Below are 18605 nucleotides of genomic sequence, written 5' to 3'. Positions count from 1 at the left end.
TCCAGAGCATCCAGAGCACACCCAGAGCACACCCAGAGCACACCCAGAGCACACCCAGAGCACACCCAGAGCACCCAGAACACACCCAGAGCACCCAGAACACACCCAGAGCACCCAGAACACACAGAGCACACACAGAGCACACAGATCACACCCAGAACACACCCAGAGCACACCCAGAGCACACCCAGAGCACCCAGAGCACACCCAGAGCACACCCAGAGCACCCAGAGCACACCCAGAGCACACCCAGAACACACCCAGAGCACACCCAGAGCACACCCAGAGCACACCCAGAGCACCCAGAGCACACCCAGAGCACACCCAGAACACACCCAGAGCACACCCAGAGCATCCAGAACACGCCCAGAGCACCCAGAACACACAGATCACACCCAGAACACACCCAGAACACACCCAGAGCACACCCAGAGCACACCCAGAACACCCAGAATACACAGAGCACACACAGATCACACCCAGAACACACAGAGCTCACCCAGAGCACCCAGAGCACCCAGAGCACACACAGATCACACACAGATCACACCCAGAGCACACACAGATCACACCCAGAGCACACCCAGAGCACCCAGAGCACCCAGAGCACACACAGATCACACACAGAGCACACCCAGAGCACCCAGAGCACCCAGAGCACACCCAGAGCACACCCAGAGCACACCCAGAGCACCCAGAGCACACCCAGAGCACCCAGAGCACACCCAGAGCACACCCAGAGCACCCAGAGCACACCCTGAGCAGGGTGCTCAGCCAGTTCCAATCAGGGCAGTTCCACAAGGTTTAGCAGAGCTGGATTACGGCACGGGGATGTGGCATCTGCTCCCAGCTGCTGCTGACAAAAGAGCCGAAGGGGTTTTGTGGGGAGTTTCTGTTTGCTGATTTTGTGTCTGTTTACTCTTCTGAGCCTTTTGAACTCCCAGCAAAACAGGCCAAACACAGAGAAAAATACAGAATGATCCAGAAGCTGAAGGAGGGGAGATTTGGATGGGATTTTGGGCAGGAATTGTTCCCTGGGAGGGCTGGGATGGAATTCCCAGAGCAGCTGGGGCTGCCCCTGGATCCCTGGCAGTGCCCAAGGCCAGGCTGGACATTGGGGCTGGAGCAGCTGGGACAGGGGAAGGTGTCCCTGCCATGGCTGGGGTGGGATGGGGGGGATTTGGGGTCCCTCCACCCCAAACCATTTGGGATTTTATGAGAACCTCTCAAATTCATTCAGGTGAACCTAAGCTGTCAACACCATTGTGATTGGGCACGTTTCCTCATTCCCATGAGATTTCAGCAGGCTTCACTCCTTGCACTCCAGAGAGGCCTGGAAATATCCCTGGAGATGATTTTTTCCAGGAAGAGAAAGGAGAGCAGTGTTGGGTTGTGTTTGGAGGGGAAGCTCTCCCTCCCTGTACCCCAAAGTGTCTCACTTCAGTGGGAATGGCCCTGCTTCCTCCCTCCTGAAGCTTCAGCCTCTCACAGCTCAGAGTTTGGGACTGCAGGAAGGGAAAATATCATTTAATCCATCAATGAGAGCCAAAGGGAGCGCTCACAGTGCCATAAATCGAGATTTGTTACCCCCTGTGTCCGTGTGCAGCCTGGGTGTGTTATGGGGACTCCCTGCTGAGTCCTTCTGGATATTCCCAACCCAGTCCTGGGATCTGGTGCCAGTGGCGGCTGTGCCAGGGAATTTTCCCTCTGAATCAGGTGTGAAATACCTGACACTGCTTCAGTAGGAGCAGGAACACACTGCCCTGGGCACTTGGAGCTGCAGAAAGACAGACTTGTAAAATGTTCTCCTTTTAATCTCCCCACCAACATTTCACATTTCCTGTTGGTATCAAAGATGCTCTTTTGGCTCTGGAATCTTCAGGGGGTTTTGCCTGTTTGAAGGGGTGGGGGTTGCATTGGTAGCTCAGGTTCTTTTATGAAGGAACAGAGCTCCAGCAAACCACGTGTCCTAAAACACCTCATAATTCCTTTTGGAGCTGTCAGAGCCTGCCAGGCCCGTGCTACCCAAACAAAGAGCTCATCCCTCTCCTGGAAGGCTCTTTAGGAAGCCATCCTGATGGGTTACCCAACAAAGTGCTGTTGTTACTGAGGGTGATGCCTCATCCTTCACTCAGAGAGGCTTCCTGGAAAGCAAAATAAATGTTCAAGGTGTGGGGTTTGTTCAGAGAGAAAATAAAACAACAGCGGCAGAAGAAAGGTGAAAACAGCTGGAAGGTTGTGCTGCAGCAGAAGAGAGAGAGGCTGTTAACTCATCCTGAACACTTGTGGGTATCAGACAGGCACAGTTTGACCCTGGAATGGCAGAGGGTGAAGGGTGGGCAAGGGGCAGCCCCTGCAGAAGGAAAGAGAAGTGCTCTGGTTTTCCTGAGCTGTGCCTTTGGCTTGTGGCTCCTGCTCTGCCCTGAGGGAGAGATCAGATGGTTGGCAAAGGCGACAGGAGGCTGGAGGGCTCTCTCCAAGGCTTGGCAGAGCTGTCTGTGAGGGTTTGTGAGGAATTCATCGCTGTGGGAATGAGGAACGAGGCAGATTGACCCCCTCGGCACAGCCTGTGCCCTGGAGGAGGGCAGGGCGGAGCAGGATGGAGCCTTTAGAAGGTTTGTGGCTGCCAGAAAGCCGGGAGTGAGCGACTGCTGCCCTGACAGCTTCAATAAATGTCAAAGAGCAGCTCCTGTCCTTTGGACAGGCTCAGAGAATGCCTCCAGACCCGGCAGGGCAGGGATGGCTCCTCAAACAGACACGAGGTATTACATCTCCTGCTGAGTGACAGAGGCTTTGTGATGGCTGAGATTGCATTTTGAGGGCTCCTGGGAGCTCCTGCCTCTGATCCGGGGATCCATCTCTGTGTGCTGCAGTCTGGAGAACCCTGACTTTCCCCAGGGATTGCTGGGGTTTGTCTGGGGGCAGTTCACTGACACTTCCAGGGGGAGAACATCCCTGCTCCCTTCCCTACAGCCACGTGCAGCCCAGATGTGCTCAGCTTCAGCCCAGATGTGCTCAGCTTCGGCCCAGATGTGCTCAGCTTCAGCCCGGGAGATGTGCTAACATTCAGCCCAGATGTGCTCAGCTTCAGCCCAGATGTGCTCAGCTTCAGCCCAGATGTGCTCAGCTTCAGCCCAGATGTGTGCTCACATTGAGCCCAGATGTGCTCAGGTTCAGCCCAGGAGATGTGCTCATGTTCAGCCCAGATGTGCTCAGCTTCAGCCCAGATGTGCTCATGTTCAGCCCAGATGTGCTCAGGTTCAGCCCAGATGTGCTCATGTTCAGCCCAGATGTGCTCACATTCAGCCCAGATGTGCTCACATTCAGCCCAGATGTGCTCACCTCCCTCATGCTCCCAGGGCAGTGATCTCCAGGAAGGAGCTAATTGGATCCTTTGGGGGAATTAATTTGATCCCTTTGGGGGCAGTTATAGATGCTAGCTTTGGAACAGGCTGCAGGGAGCTGCAGAAAATGCAGGCCCATGGCCTCTCAGTCCTGCCTGAGAAGCTAGCCTGAGAATTCAAAGGAGGATTTCAAAACAATCCTCAGAGACAGAAAACAACTGCCAGGTGTTGTTTATCTGTCCTCTTGTTTCTCCTTGCAGGAGAGGGTCAGGGGGGCAGTGAGCCCCCCTGACCAATGATGGTAATGTAGCACTTTGTTAGCCAATAAGAGTTTCTTTTCTGTACTTTCCACGTATCTGTCTATAAGACAGGCCTGAAGCAATAAACTAGGGAATTCTTGTGTTGTGACCCCCTTGAGAGTCCAGTGTCGTTCTTTCTAGCTGTTCCCAATCGGAACGACAGGCAGTTTTTGCTCCTCTCGCCTCTCCAGCTGGCTCAGTGGCAGGTGACCCTCCTGGCTCCATCCCCTTTGCTCCTGGCTGCTCTCCCAGCTCAGCCCTGCCTGGAAGCGGCTCCAGAGAGCTCTTGGGTCCCTCAGGTGACGTCTGTGGGCTTTGCTCTCTGTTTGGCCACCCCAATACCCTCCAGGAAAATCTTATTTCCGCCCTGTTCAGCGAAACTTCAGTTCTCAGTACTCCTCTGGGAACTGAGACACCCCTGGCAGGAACACCTTGTCCACAGCAGATAAAAATGTGCCTTCCTCTGCTGCCTCAAACTCCCTTAAACAGCAGGGATTGGAAAGGGATGCTCTGAGAATATTCCTGGGCTGTAAGAGAGGATGGTGTTCATACCCTGCTCTCCTGGTTTTAGTGAGAAGGGAAGGGGGATCACAAATGGCACAGCAGCACGACTGGGCCTCAAGGCCGGGAGGCAGAGCTGGATTGTGATGAGATCTGCAGACACTGATGTTATGGAGCTGGGAAATTTCTCTTTTAGAGCCATTTTTTAAAGAGAATGATTCTGCCATGTGGCCCCAGCCCAGCTCAAGGTGCAGGGAGCTCACAGCTCACCTGGGCTGCAGCTCCTGATGGAGATAAAAGCTGGAGAAAATCATGGAAAACCAGGTTTGGGTGGAAGGACCTTAAAGGTCATGGACATGGACATGGACACCTTGCACTGTCCAGCTGCTCTAGCCTGGCCTTGGGCACTGCCAGGGATCCAGGGGCAGCCCCAGCTGCTCTGGGCACCTGTGCCAGGGCCTGCCCACCCTGCCAGGAACAATTCCTGCCCAAAATCCCATCTAAAGCCTTCCTCTTCCAGCTCCAAACCATTGTCCCAGTGCCTGCCTTGGCACCACGTGCTCTGTTTGTGCAGCTGTATTTGGGATTTGTTATAATTTATGATAATCCTTCTCCAACATGATGTTTCTGGACAAGCAGAATTGGTTCTCATGTTTTATGGAAATATTTTCCCCACTCCAGTGTTATTGTACATTAAGATTAGTTTGGAGCCTGTAATTAATTGTGCTGCCGAATTTGCTCTGTTGATCCAACAAGCCTGGGGAATGTGAGGGCTGTGGAGGTGGGCACGGAGCTCCCACCAGAATTTGTTTTTATTTGCTATGGAACCAGTTGTTATTGCAGAGTGATATTGGATCCGGGGCAGGGGGCAGGGGGAGCACTTGGCAAAACAGGGAAAAGTGTGGAGAGGTGATGCAGAGGGGGATTCTCTGCTGCTCCGAGCTGGGAACATCCCTGAGCGTGAGCCCCGGGTACCTGTGGCTCGGGAATTGCTCCTGACGCCGTTCCTGCATTCTCCTCACCCCATTCCCTTTGGAGGCTGAGCTGTTCCTGTGGGGACAGGGAAGTCCCAGGGGCAGTGGATGGGCAGTGGGGATGGGCAGTGGATGGGCAGTGGATGGGCAGTGGGGATGGGCAGTGGATGGGCAGTGGATGGGCAGTGGATGGGCAGGGGATGGGCAGTGGGGATGGGCAGTGGATGGGCAGTGGGGATGGACAGTGGGGATGGGCAGTGGATGGGCAGTGGATGGGCAGTGGATGGGCAGTGGATGGGCAGTGGATGGGCAGTGGATGGGCAGTGGATGGGCAGTGGATGGGCAGGGGATGGGCAGTGGGGATGGGCAGTGGATGGGCAGTGGGGATGGACAGTGGGGATGGGCAGTGGATGGGCAGTGGATGGGCAGTGGATGGGCAGTGGATGGGCAGTGGGGATGGGCAGTGGATGGGCAGTGGGGATGGGCAGTGGATGGGCAGTGGGGATGGGCAGTGGGGATGGGCAGTGGATGGGCAGTGGAAGGGCAGGGGATGGGCAGGGGATGGGCAGTGGATGGGCAGTGGATGGGCAGTGGGGATGGGCAGTGGATGGGCAGTGTGGATGGGCAGTGGATGGGCAGTGGATGGGCAGTGGGGATGGGCAGTGGGTGGACAGTGGATGGGCAGTGGATGGGCAGTGGGGATGGGCAGTGGGGATGGGCAGTGGATGGGCAGTGGATGGGCAGTGGGGATGGGCAGTGGATGGGCAGTGGATGGGCAGGGGATGGGCAGTGGATGGGCAGTGGATGGGCAGTGGATGGGCAGGGGATGGGCAGTGGATGGGCAGTGGGGATGGGCAGTGGGTGGGCAGTGGGGATGGGCAGTGGATGGGCAGTGGATGGGCAGTGGATGGGCAGTGGGGATGGGCAGTGGATGGGCAGTGGATGGGCAGTGGGGATGGGCAGTGGATGGGCAGGGGATGGGCAGTGGATGGGCAGGGGATGGGCAGTGGGGATGGGCAGTGGATGGGCAGTGGATGGGCAGTGGATGGGCAGTGGATGGGCAGTGGATGGGCAGTGGGGATGGACAGTGGATGGGCAGTGGATGGGCAGTGGATGGGCAGGGGATGGGCAGTGGATGGGCAGTGGGGATGGGCAGTGGATGGGCAGTGGATGGGCAGTGGATGGGCAGTGGATGGGCAGTGGGGATGGGCAGTGGGGATGGGCAGTGGGGATGGGCAGTGGATGGGCAGTGGGGATGGGCAGGGGATGGGCAGGGGATGGGCAGTGGGGATGGGCAGGGGATGGGCAGGGGATGGGCAGTGGATGGGCAGTGGATGGGCAGTGGGGATGGGCAGTGGGGATGGGCAGTGGAAGGGCAGTGGATGGGCAGTGGATGGGCAGTGGATGGGCAGTGGGGATGGGCAGTGGGGATGGGCAGTGGAAGGGCAGTGGATGGGCAGTGGATGGGCAGTGGATGGGCAGTGGGGATGGGCAGTGGGGATGGGCAGTGGAAGGGCAGTGGATGGGCAGGGGATGGGCAGGGGATGGGCAGTGGATGGGCAGGGGATGGGCAGGGGATGGGCAGTGGATGGGCAGTGGGGATGGGCAGTGGATGGGCAGTGGATGGGCAGTGGATGGGCAGTGGATGGGCAGTGGATGGGCAGTGGGGATGGGCAGTGGATGGGCAGTGGATGGGCAGTGGATGGGCAGTGGATGGGCAGTGGATGGGCAGTGGGGATGGGCAGTGGATGGGCAGTGGGGATGGGCAGTGGATGGGCAGTGGATGGGCAGTGGGGATGGGCAGGGGATGGGCAGTGGATGGGCAGTGGATGGGCAGTGGATGGGCAGTGGATGGGCAGTGGATGGGCAGTGGATGGGCAGTGGATGGGCAGTGGGGATGGGCAGTGGATGGGCAGTGGGGATGGGCAGTGGATGGGCAGTGGATGGGCAGTGGGGATGGGCAGGGGATGGGCAGTGGGGATGGGCAGTGGATGGGCAGGGGATGGGCAGTGGGGATGGGCAGTGGGGATGGGCAGTGGATGGGCAGTGGATGGGCAGTGGATGGGCAGTGGATGGGCAGTGGATGGGCAGGGGATGGGCAGTGGATGGGCAGTGGATGGGCAGTGGATGGGCAGTGGGGATGGGCAGTGGATGGGCAGTGGATGGGCAGTGGATGGGCAGTGGATGGGCAGTGGATGGGCAGTGGATGGGCAGTGGGGATGGGCAGTGGATGGGCAGTGGATGGGCAGTGGGGATGGGCAGTGGGGATGGGCAGTGGATGGGCAGTGGAAGGGCAGGGGATGGGCAGTGGATGGGCAGTGGATGGGCAGTGGATGGGCAGTGGATGGGCAGTGGATGGGCAGTGGATGGGCAGTGGGGATGGGCAGTGGGAATGGGCAGTGGATGGGCAGTGGGGATGGGCAGTGGATGGGCAGTGGATGGGCAGTGGGGATGGGCAGGGGATGGGCAGTGGATGGGCAGTGGATGGGCAGGGGATGGGCAGTGGGGATGGGCAGTGGATGGGCAGTGGATGGGCAGTGGATGGGCAGTGGATGGGCAGTGGATGGGCAGTGGATGGGCAGGGGATGGGCAGTGGGGATGGGCAGTGGATGGGCAGTGGGGATGGACAGTGGGGATGGGCAGTGGATGGGCAGTGGATGGGCAGTGGATGGGCAGTGGATGGGCAGTGGGGATGGGCAGTGGATGGGCAGTGGATGGGCAGTGGATGGGCAGTGGATGGGCAGGGGATGGGCAGGGGATGGGCAGTGGATGGGCAGTGGGGATGGGCAGTGGATGGGCAGTGGATGGGCAGTGGATGGGCAGTGGATGGGCAGTGGATGGGCAGTGGATGGGCAGTGGGGATGGGCAGTGGATGGGCAGTGGGGATGGGCAGTGGATCAGCAGTGGATGGGCAGTGGATGGGCAGGGGATGGGCAGTGGGGATGGGCAGTGGATGGGCAGTGGATGGGCAGTGGATGGACAGTGGATGGGCAGTGGATGGGCAGTGGATGGGCAGAGGGGATGGGCAGTGGATGTCCCAGAGGTGTGTGAAGGATCCCAGAGGGCTGTGAGGGGTCCCAGAGGGTTTTGAGGGGTCCCAGAGGGTTTTGAGGGGTCCCAGAGGGTCTGAGGGGTCCCAGAGGGTTTTGAGGGGTCCCAGAGGGTTTTGAGGGGTCCCAGAGGGCTGTGAGGGGTCCCAGAGGGTTTTGAGGGGTCCCAGATGGTTTTGAGGGGTCCCAGAGGGTTTTGAGGGATCCCAGAGGGTTTTGAGGGGTCCCAGAGGGGTGTGAAGGATCCCAAAAGAGTGTCAGGGATCCCAGAGAGGACGGAGGGATTCAGAGATCCTATAGGGGGTGAGGGATCCCAGAAGAGTCTGAGGGATCCCAGAGGTAGGTGAGGGATCCCAAAAGTCTCTAAGGGACCCCAGAGGGCTGTAAGGGATCCCAGAGCGATGTGAGGGATCCTATAGGGGTGTGAGGGATCCCAGAGGGTTCTGAGAGATCCCATCAGAACCCAAAACTGTGTTTTGATTTCTGACTCAGCTTGGCCTCTCAGGTTTCTGTCCCTGGAAGAGATAAATTCAAGGGATCAGGCTCACACAGGCGTTTCTGGACCATGATTAAACTGAATTTCAGTTTGAGTTACAGCGGCTCCAAAGCAGGTGTGATAACATTAAAGGAAAATCTGTGTCTTTTAGCTCAGAGGAGAAGTGTTCCCACAGCCCAGCCCCCTTGATCTCCTGCAGTTCCCAGCCCAGAACTTGGAGACGTTTTGTGTTTTGTGTTTTGTTTTGTGTTTTGTGTTTTGTGTTTTGTGTTTTGTGTTTTGTTTTGTGTTTTGTTTTGTGTTTTGTGTTTTGTTTTGTGTTTTGTTTTGTGTTTTGTGTTTTGTTTTGTGTTTTGTTTTGTGTTTTGTGTTTTGTTTTGTGTTTTGTTTTGTGTTTTGTTTTGTGTTTTGTTTTGTGTTTTGTTTTGTGTTTTGTGTTTTGTTTTGTGTTTTGTGTTTTGTGTTTTGTTTTGTTTTGTGTTTTGTTTTGTGTTTTGTTTTGTGTTTTGTTTTGTGTTTTGTGTTTTGTTTTGTGTTTTGTGTTTTGTTTTGTGTTTTGTTTTGTGTTTTGTGTTTTGTTTTGTGTTTTGTTTTGTGTTTTGTGTTTTGTTTTGTGTTTTGTTTTGTGTTTTGTTTTTTGTTTTGTGTTTTGTTTTGTGTTTTGTTTTGTGTTTTGTGTTTTGTGTTTTGTGTTTTGTGTTTTGTGTTTTGTTTTGTGTTTTGTTTTGTGTTTTGTTTTGTGTTTTGTGTTTTGTTTTGTGTTTTGTGTTTTGTGTTTTGTTTTGTGTTTTGTTTTGTGTTTTGTTTTGTGTTTTGTGTTTTCTTTTGTGTTTTGTGTTTTGTTTTGTGTTTTGTTTTGTGTTTTGTTTTGTGTTTTGTTTTGTGTTTTGCTTTGTGTTTTGTGTTTTGTTTTGTGTTTTGTGTTTTGTGTTTTGTGTTTTGTGTTTTGTTTTGTGTTTTGTTTTGTGTTTTGTGTTTTGTTTTGTGTTTTGTTTTGTGTTTTGTGTTTTGTTTTGTGTTTTGTTTTGTGTTTTGTGTTTTGTTTTGTGTTTTGTTTTGTGTTTTGTTTTGTGTTTTGTTTTGTGTTTTGTTTTGTGTTTTGTGTTTTGTTTTGTGTTTTGTGTTTTGTGTTTTGTTTTGTTTTGTGTTTTGTTTTGTGTTTTGTTTTGTGTTTTGTTTTGTGTTTTGTGTTTTGTTTTGTGTTTTGTGTTTTGTTTTGTGTTTTGTTTTGTGTTTTGTGTTTTGTTTTGTGTTTTGTTTTGTGTTTTGTGTTTTGTTTTGTGTTTTGTTTTGTGTTTTGTTTTTTGTTTTGTGTTTTGTTTTGTGTTTTGTTTTGTGTTTTGTGTTTTGTGTTTTGTGTTTTGTGTTTTGTGTTTTGTTTTGTGTTTTGTTTTGTGTTTTGTTTTGTGTTTTGTGTTTTGTTTTGTGTTTTGTGTTTTGTGTTTTGTTTTGTGTTTTGTTTTGTGTTTTGTTTTGTGTTTTGTGTTTTCTTTTGTGTTTTGTGTTTTGCTTTGTGTTTTGTTTTGTGTTTTGTGTTTTGTTTTGTGTTTTGTTTTGTGTTTTGTTTTGTGTTTTGTGTTTTGTTTTGTGTTTTGTGTTTTGTTTTGTGTTTTGTTTTGTGTTTTGTGTTTTATTTTGTGTTTTGTGTTTTGTTTTGTGTTTTGTTTTGTGTTTTGTGTTTTGTTTTGTGTTTTGTGTTTTGTTTTGTGTTTTGTGTTTTGTTTTGTGTTTTGTTTTGTGTTTTGTGTTTTGTTTTGTGTTTTGTGTTTTGTTTTGTGTTTTGTTTTGTGTTTTGTGTTTTGTTTTGTGTTTTGTTTTGTGTTTTGTGTTTTGTTTTGTGTTTTGTTTTGTGTTTTGTGTTTTGTTTTGTGTTTTGTGTTTTGTTTTGTGTTTTGTTTTGTGTTTTGTTTTGTGTTTTGTGTTTTGTTTTGTGTTTTGTGTTTTGTGTTTTGTTTTGTTTTGTGTTTTGTTTTGTGTTTTGTTTTGTGTTTTGTTTTGTGTTTTGTGTTTTGTTTTGTGTTTTGTGTTTTGTTTTGTGTTTTGTTTTGTGTTTTGTGTTTTGTTTTGTGTTTTGTTTTGTGTTTTGTGTTTTGTTTTGTGTTTTGTTTTGTGTTTTGTTTTGTGTTTTGTGTTTTGTGTTTTGTGTTTTGTGTTTTGTGTTTTCTTTTGTGTTTTGTTTTGTGTTTTGTTTTGTGTTTTGTGTTTTGTTTTGTGTTTTGTGTTTTGTGTTTTGTTTTGTGTTTTGTTTTGTGTTTTGTTTTGTGTTTTGTGTTTTCTTTTGTGTTTTGTGTTTTGCTTTGTGTTTTGTGTTGTGTTTTGTGTTTTGTTTTGTGTTTTGTTTTGTGTTTTGTTTTGTGTTTTGTGTTTTGTTTTGTGTTTTGTGTTTTGTTTTGTGTTTTGTTTTGTGTTTTGTGTTTTATTTTGTGTTTTGTGTTTTGTTTTGTGTTTTGTTTTGTGTTTTGTGTTTTGTTTTGTGTTTTGTGTTTTGTTTTGTGTTTTGTGTTTTGTTTTGTGTTTTGTTTTGTGTTTTGTGTTTTGTTTTGTGTTTTGTGTTTTGTTTTGTGTTTTGTTTTGTGTTTTGTGTTTTGTTTTGTGTTTTGTTTTGTGTTTTGTGTTTTGTTTTGTGTTTTGTTTTGTGTTTTGTGTTTTGTTTTGTGTTTTGTGTTTTGTTTTGTGTTTTGTTTTGTGTTTTGTATTTTGTGTTTTGTTTTGTGTTTTGTTTTGTGTTTTGTGTTTTGTTTTGTATTTTGTTTTGTGTTTTGTGTTTTGTTTTGTGTTTTGTTTTGTGTTTTGTGTTTTGTTTTGTGCTTTGTTTTGTGTTTTGTGTTTTGTGTTTTGTTTTGTGTTTTGCAGGCTGGGATTCTCCCTGTGCTGCTGGTTTGGGGGAGAGCACAGGGCTGAGGAGCTGTTCCACATTTCAGCACTGCTGGTATGATCCTTTTATTTCCATTTTATTTTACAGCCCTGGTGGCTGCAGCACCTCTCCTTGGCAGGGCACTTCTAGGAGAGGCTGGCTGTGGGATTCCTGAAGGAAATCCCTTGAATTCCTGAAGGAAAGCTGACAGAGAGAAGATTGGGAGAACATCCCAATCTCCTTTCTAACCCAGCCCCCAGTAACCAGGGAACACTAAAGCTGAAATGACTTTTTGCCAATAATTGTCTTTGGGTTCTTTAGAGCAATATCATCAAAGCTCTGTAGACTTAATACCACTGGTTATGGGATTTGGAGCTCAGCTAAATGCAAAACTTAATTCAGTGTTCAGTTGTTTAAAATTTAAAATCCAAACTTGAGTGTGTCATAAAAAACTGGGCTGCTTCTCCTGCCTATTAGGGGAGGAAAAAATCAGCCTAATTCCATAGAATTCACAGGCACATTCACTGAGCCTACATTGGGTTTATTAGAGGGAAAACGTTCCTTTAATATATAAACCAGGAAAAGGCTGGAGCACCAAGCAAATTATGCAGATTCAATTGTGTAGCAAAAGGGATTGAATTTACATCCCATGAAAATTCCCAGTTTGTCCCTTCCCAGGCTCTGCCTCTGAAGGTTACTGGGGCTTGTGCAGTGTCAGGGAATGTCAGAGGCACTTCCCTTCCTTCTCCTGGACAGAAACCTGGGAATTCTGTCACAGAACCACAGAATCTTGGATGGGTTTGGGTTGGAGGGAGCTTAAATCCCACCCAGTGTCACCTTCCCCTGTCCCAGCTGCTCCAGCCCCAATGTCCAGCCTGGCCTTGGGCACTGCCAGGGATCCAGGGGCAGCCCCAGCTGCTCTGGCAATTCCATCCCACCCTCCCAGGGAACAATTCCTGCCCAATTTCCCATCCAAATATCTCCACTTTCATCTTAAAGCCATTCCCTGGCTCCTGTCCCTCCATCCCTTGTCCCCAGTCCCTCTCCAGCTCTCCTGGAGCCCCTTCAGGCCCTGGAAGCCTCAAACAGAGCCTTTTTTTGTGGTCTGGAATATTAAATCCCAAATTTAATAGAAGTTCCCTTAAAAAAAATTACTGAACCTTGAAAATTTTCTCTCTACATTTAAGGCTCTAAAATAGCACTGAAACTTTTCAAGACACTTGTGGAGATTTCCATGCAAATATTCATAAAGGATTGAAGGAAGCATTTTAAAAAGTGCCCATAATTCCAGGAATAGGCTGGTAATAAGAACATCCTCCTGACAGCTTCATGCAGGAGAAAAAATTACTTATATTTACCATCTTATTGTGTCTCAAACAAGGCATTAAAGCAGCTGAGAACTGAAAATAAAATCTAAGAAAAGCATGAGAGTAAACTTCACTCACCTAAGGAAAGCCCCATTAAAATTGCAGTTTCTAAACTTCAAACCACGGAGTGAATGCTCCCATTTTTGTACCACTCCATAAAACCGAGCCTGGAATATTTCACTCCCTCCCTGAAATCCTGATGAAGTGCTCATAAAAGATTCATGGGGAACGTGTGGAGGAGTGGAAAGGGCACAGCCAGCGAGGGGCTGGGATTGCAGGCTGGAGTGGAAATGTCTCCTGCTGGGGAGGACAAAGATCCCGTTTGGCTGCTCTGGGTATCCCCCAGCCACTGACAGCCCTGGAATCCCAGCCCATTCCCGAATATTGGACACTGGATGGGGCTGGGAAGGGTGGCCCTGTCCCTGCAGGGCTGACACTGGATGGGCTTGAAGCCCCTTCCCACCCAAACCATTCCAGGATTTGCTGATCCCGGGGGATGCTGCTGTTGTGTTGCAGTCCACGACTGCAGGATCATGTCCAGGGAAGCTGCAGGATTCTGGGGAGCAGCATGGAGCACCAATGAGATGGAATTCTGTTCATGAAACCATTTATTCAGCACGGGAACAGCTCAGATCCAGAACAGAGAGCCCTGAACTGAGGCAGAGCAGGGGTTTTTGAGGGACAGAACTCTTGAGAGTCTCCACCCTTGAGGATGGAGTTCAGGGTCAGGGACCACCAGAAGCACAGCAAGGGAGAACCCCCAGGGACTCAAACTGCATCAGAACCCCTGGGCCACCCTTCACAAGGGGTTTGGGGTGGGATAACTTCACCAGGGCTCACACTGCTCATCCTCCAAAGCAGGGGGTCAAAATTCACACACATGGCTTACAGCCATGCCTCTCCTGTAACAATGCTTATCTGAAATCAATCTTTGCCTCCCGAGGCACCTCACAGCAGTGTTGGGTCCTGCTGGGATCACAGAGCCCATCCCCAGCTCTCCTCTCCTCTCCTCTCCTCTCCTCTCCTCTCCTCTCCTCTCCTCTCCTCTCCTCTCCTCTCCTCTCCTCTCCTCTCCTCTCCTCTCCTCTCCTCTCCTCTCCTCTCCTCTCCTCTCCTCTCCTCTCCTCTCCTCTCCTCTCCTCTCCTCTCCTCTCCTCTCCTCTCCTCTCCTCTCCTCTCCTCTCCTCTCCTCTCCTCTCCTCTCCTCTCCTCTCCTCTCCTCTCCTCTCCTCTCCTCTCCTCTCCTCTCCTCTCCTCTCCTCTCCTCTCCTCTCCTCTCCTCTCCTCTCCTCTCATTACTGCGGGAATGCCGGAAATCCGGGAAAGGAAACTTTTCCCAGTTCAGTTTCAAGTCTGCTGCTCTGTTCCGAGCAGGTGCAGCTCAGTTCCAGTGGTGCCAAGGGGAGAATTTGGGATTTTCTCATGGAGTTAAACATCCACAATGGGAAAAGTCCCTGAACCTGGCACATCCTTGGGTTCATCAGCCTCAGCCTCTGTGTAAAGGTCAGAGAACAAGGTTATTTTCTTGCAGGTTTGTTTCTGTCCCCTCAGCCCACGGGAATTCCAGTCCCACTGACCATGGGTTTGCAATAATCTGCTCTCTGGGAATAGTGGTGCTGAATTCCCTGGATGCAAGCCCTGGGTTTGCTGGGTGTGGAAGCTCTTCAGGATTTCTCTGGGCTCCAGCTGAGCAGCTCTGCACTGGGCACACAAGAGACCTTTTAACCTTGAAATTGATCCTAAAGCTGAGCCTAAAGTACCTGCACAAATCCCTGTCTGCAGTTTAAAATGTCCTTAGGGAGAGCAGAGATAATCTTGACACCTCCTCCTGGCAAATTTAAAGATTCACCCTTTCTCCTTAAAATTCCCCTGGGATTGATGGGTGTGGAGCTGCCCTGATTCTGAAGTGTTTGGGATTTTATTGGTTCCCATTTTCAGCAGTTCTTTCCCATGTAAATGTGGGATTTACAGGCTCCTGTCACGCTCTGCGTAAAGGGAATCATAATCACGGGCTAACATTTTTCTGCTTTACAGCTTCAAGTAAATCTTTATTAGAGGTTGCAAGGAGTGAAATAACCTTTGGCATGGGGCACTTAGGAGGTGATGGAAAACCCTCCTGGAGCTCAGGGAGGGCTGGGGAGGGATCCAGGAGAGGCTCAGCCAGGCTCTTCTCTATCCCCAAACTCTCTCCTTGCTCACCAGGCTCGTCCATCACGTTATTTAAATCCCTTCCTCCCTTTATGGACTCGCTGCTGCTTCATCCTGGTTCATCCAGAAAAAAAAGTTGGAGGAAAAAGAAACTGGGGAAATTCCTGAGGGAGAGGTAAAGCTGGATAATTGTCCTTTAGCATGAAGAGCACAAGGTGATGCAGCTCCAGATGCCTGCCTTTAATAAACAGCGTTTATCCCACAATCCCAGCCTGGTTTGGGTGGGAGGGACCCCAAATCCCACCCATCCCACCCCAGCCACGGCAGGGACACCTTCCCCTGTGCCAGCTGCTCCAGCCCCAATGTCCAGCCTGGCCTTGGGCACTGCCAGGGATCCAGGGGCAGCCCCAGCTGCTCTGGGCACCTGTGCCAGGGCCTGCCCACCCTGCCAGGAACAATTCCTGCCCCAAATCCCATCCATCCCTGCCCTCTGGCACTGGGAGCCATTCCCTGGATCCCAAATCCCTCCATCTTCTGTAAATTGTCTCTCTCCATGTTTCCTGACAGCTCCTTCAGGCCCTGGAGGTCCTCAGGTCACCTTGAATCTTCTCCTCTCCAGGGTGAACAATCCCAAGTGATTCCATGATTTTTGCTGTCAGACTGGTTTGACAGGTGAGAAGCATTAATTGGCTTGGAGTTTCCTTTCTGTGTTGCTTCATTAAAACCCATCCAGCCCCCAGGAGATAATTCCCTGTTTTCCTGCCCTCAGCACTCCCAGCCCTTCTCCATCCATCAAACACCACACTTGGAGCTGAAATTCTTTAACAAAAAACTCGACTTCGTGGTGCTGCTTTGCAGAATAACAACATTCAACGTTCCAATCAATGGGAAATGGATTTTGTGTTCTCTCCTGGCCTCTGTCTCATTCTTGGCATCTCTGGAGCCCCCAGCTGCAGAGCTGGCCCAGCACAGGAGGGACCTGGAGGCACCAAATGATCCGAGGATGGAGCAGCTCTGCTGGGAGGAAAGGCTGGGAGAGCTGGGATTGTTCACCTGGAGAGGAGAAGGTTGGGGTCACCTCACTGTGGCCTCACAGAGCCTGAAGGAGCCAACAAGAAACTGGAGAGAAACGATTTACAAGGGATGGAGGGACAGGACATGGGAGAAGGACTTTCCACTGCCAGAGGGCAGGGCTGGGTGGGATTTGGGGCAGGAATTGCTCCTGGCAGGGTGGGCAGGCCCTGGCACAGGTGCCCAGAGCAGCTGGGGCTGCCCCTGGATCCCTGGCAGTGCCCAAGGCCAGGCTGGACATTGGGGCTGGAGCAGCTGGGACAGGGGAAGGTGTCCCTGCCATGGCTGGGGTGGGATGGGGGGGATTTGGGGTCCCTCCAACCCAAACCATTCAAGATTCTGTGTCACATTCCTGGTGCTGGCTCTGAGCACCAGCTGCAGTCCCTGGAATTCCCAACTCCTCCAGGATTCCCCTGGCTGGGAGTGGCTCATTGCCATTAAAATCCTGCTGAACACTCCCGTGCTGCTCGTGTGTGCCATGACAAGGCTGCAAGTGACACTTGCAGGTGTTTTCTGCCTGGCAAAGCCCCAGCCCTGCGTGCTCAGGCTTGGATTTGTTCAGATCCATTTGTCACAAACGCCGTGGGCTGTGGAGCTCAGGGGCAGAGGTGGGAGATTGCAGCCTCAGGAATCCCTCCTGGAAAAGGGGGAGCTGGGAGGGCAGGGAAGCAGCAAACACCCCAGGCAAAGCCCTGCCTATGTGCAATCAGAGTAACTTTAGTGCCCTGCTTTATTTTAGAGCTGCTGTCATTCCATGGAGAGAGCAAAACTGGGATAAACACAAGCAAATAGCCAAGGGTACCTGGAAACAGCCCTTGATCTCAGACACATTTCTGCTGGAAAAGGAGGAGATTAGTGGGATAGTGACCCTGGCCCCTTCTCTGGCAGTTATTCCATTCCCTGACATTTCACCAGGTCTGGCTCCAGGCTGTCCTGGGGAGCCCATGGAGGTGGAGGGGAGATGTGTGATCCCAGCCCCAATCCTCCCAGCTGGGGAGAGGGGTTTGCAAACCCTCCTTGGCAGCAAACAGCGTGCCAGAGCCACTGCCCGACCTGCTCCTGCCTGCTGCTGCCTGCCATGGGGGGATCAGCTGCATCAGGAAGGATCCTGCTGCCCTGCTGGGCAAAGAGAAGCAGCCAGAGCTGCCCTCAGCTCCAGGATCAGGATATTTCCAGGAGCTAATGATGATTTTTGTAGTGAATATGAACTCAAAGGACACAGGGAATGGCAGAGCGTGGGGACAGGAGGGATAATGGCAAGGAATTCCCAGAGCAGCTGGGGCTGCCCCTGTGTCCCCAGCAGTGCCCAAGGCCAGGCTGGACACTGGGGCTGGAGCAGCTGGGATAATGGGAGGTGTCCCTGGCTGATCCTTCAGGTCCCTTCCCACCCAAACCTTCTGTGATCCCATGGATTTCTGGATTTATTTCAGCGCTGGTCCCACCTGTCCCTTCCTGCCACCTTTGGCTCTTCCAGGTGCTCCCATGCTGCCAACTTCCAGGGATTTCCAAGGCTTCATGGAGATAAAAGAAGAAAAATAACCACAACCTGAGGGTGTTTCCTGGCAAACAACTGCAAACTTTGCTGTTTATATCCAACATCTGGGGAACGTGTGTGCCATTCCCTTTGGGGGGATGCTGTCCCTTGGTCCTTCAGGGATTTTCTGTGTAAAAGCACAAAGATAGCAAATCTGCTGCTAAAACCATTGGTTGCTTTACCATGGATTAAAGTAGGGGAAACTGAAATAATTTGGGTTAAAAGATTAATTAAAAAAAAATTTATATTTAATAAATTAGGAAATACCAGTAAAAGCATTTTGTAGAATTTTTTAATTTTTCCTGAAATTCACCTGACCTGAAACAAACCCCAAAAATAAAGCTCCAAGTCCAAGTGGGGCTGGCTGAGTTAGGGAGCAGTGGTCAGGGAGGTGACAGAATTCATTGCAAATTGCTCCGTGCTCCAAAATACAGGGGTGAAGATAATGAAGGATTAATGGAATTTGCTTCTGTCTCTCTGTAAAGAGAGGAAAAAAGGCTCCTTAAATCAGCCTGGGCTTGTGGAGACACCAAGGTTATGAAAATCCAGCCCTGTCTGCACCTTGGGGTGATTTAATTAAGATACGGCCGTGGGGAGCAGCAGAGGGGCTGCAATGGATAAACAATTCCTGGGAGGAGGGAGAACACTGGGAATAAATAAATGGGTGCCTAAAGATGGGAAATTCCAAGGGAGGAGCAGCTGGGATCGGTGTGGAGGAAGGAGAATGCTGATTCGACCAAATCTGTGAGAAAAATCTTTTCTTTGGGAGGTTCCAGTGCTTGATGAGGGGCTGAGCTCTCCTGAGGTTTCTGACTCACCTCAGAGTGAAATTCCAGGACATTTCCTGGCAGTTTCTTTTTCTCCAACCCATAAAAAGAGGTGGAGGGGAATCTCCACAGCCCTATCACCAACACCTGGAGAGAATGTAAAATAGAAAATAATAGAAAATTATAATAGAAAATCATAG

The sequence above is a fragment of the Cyanistes caeruleus genome, chromosome 8 (assembly GCF_971803275.1).
Source record: "Cyanistes caeruleus chromosome 8, bCyaCae1.hap1.1, whole genome shotgun sequence".
Classification (NCBI taxonomy): Eukaryota; Metazoa; Chordata; class Aves; order Passeriformes; family Paridae; genus Cyanistes; species Cyanistes caeruleus.
The sequence above is the reverse complement of the archived record's forward strand: the minus strand, read 5'-3'. Positions refer to the sequence as shown.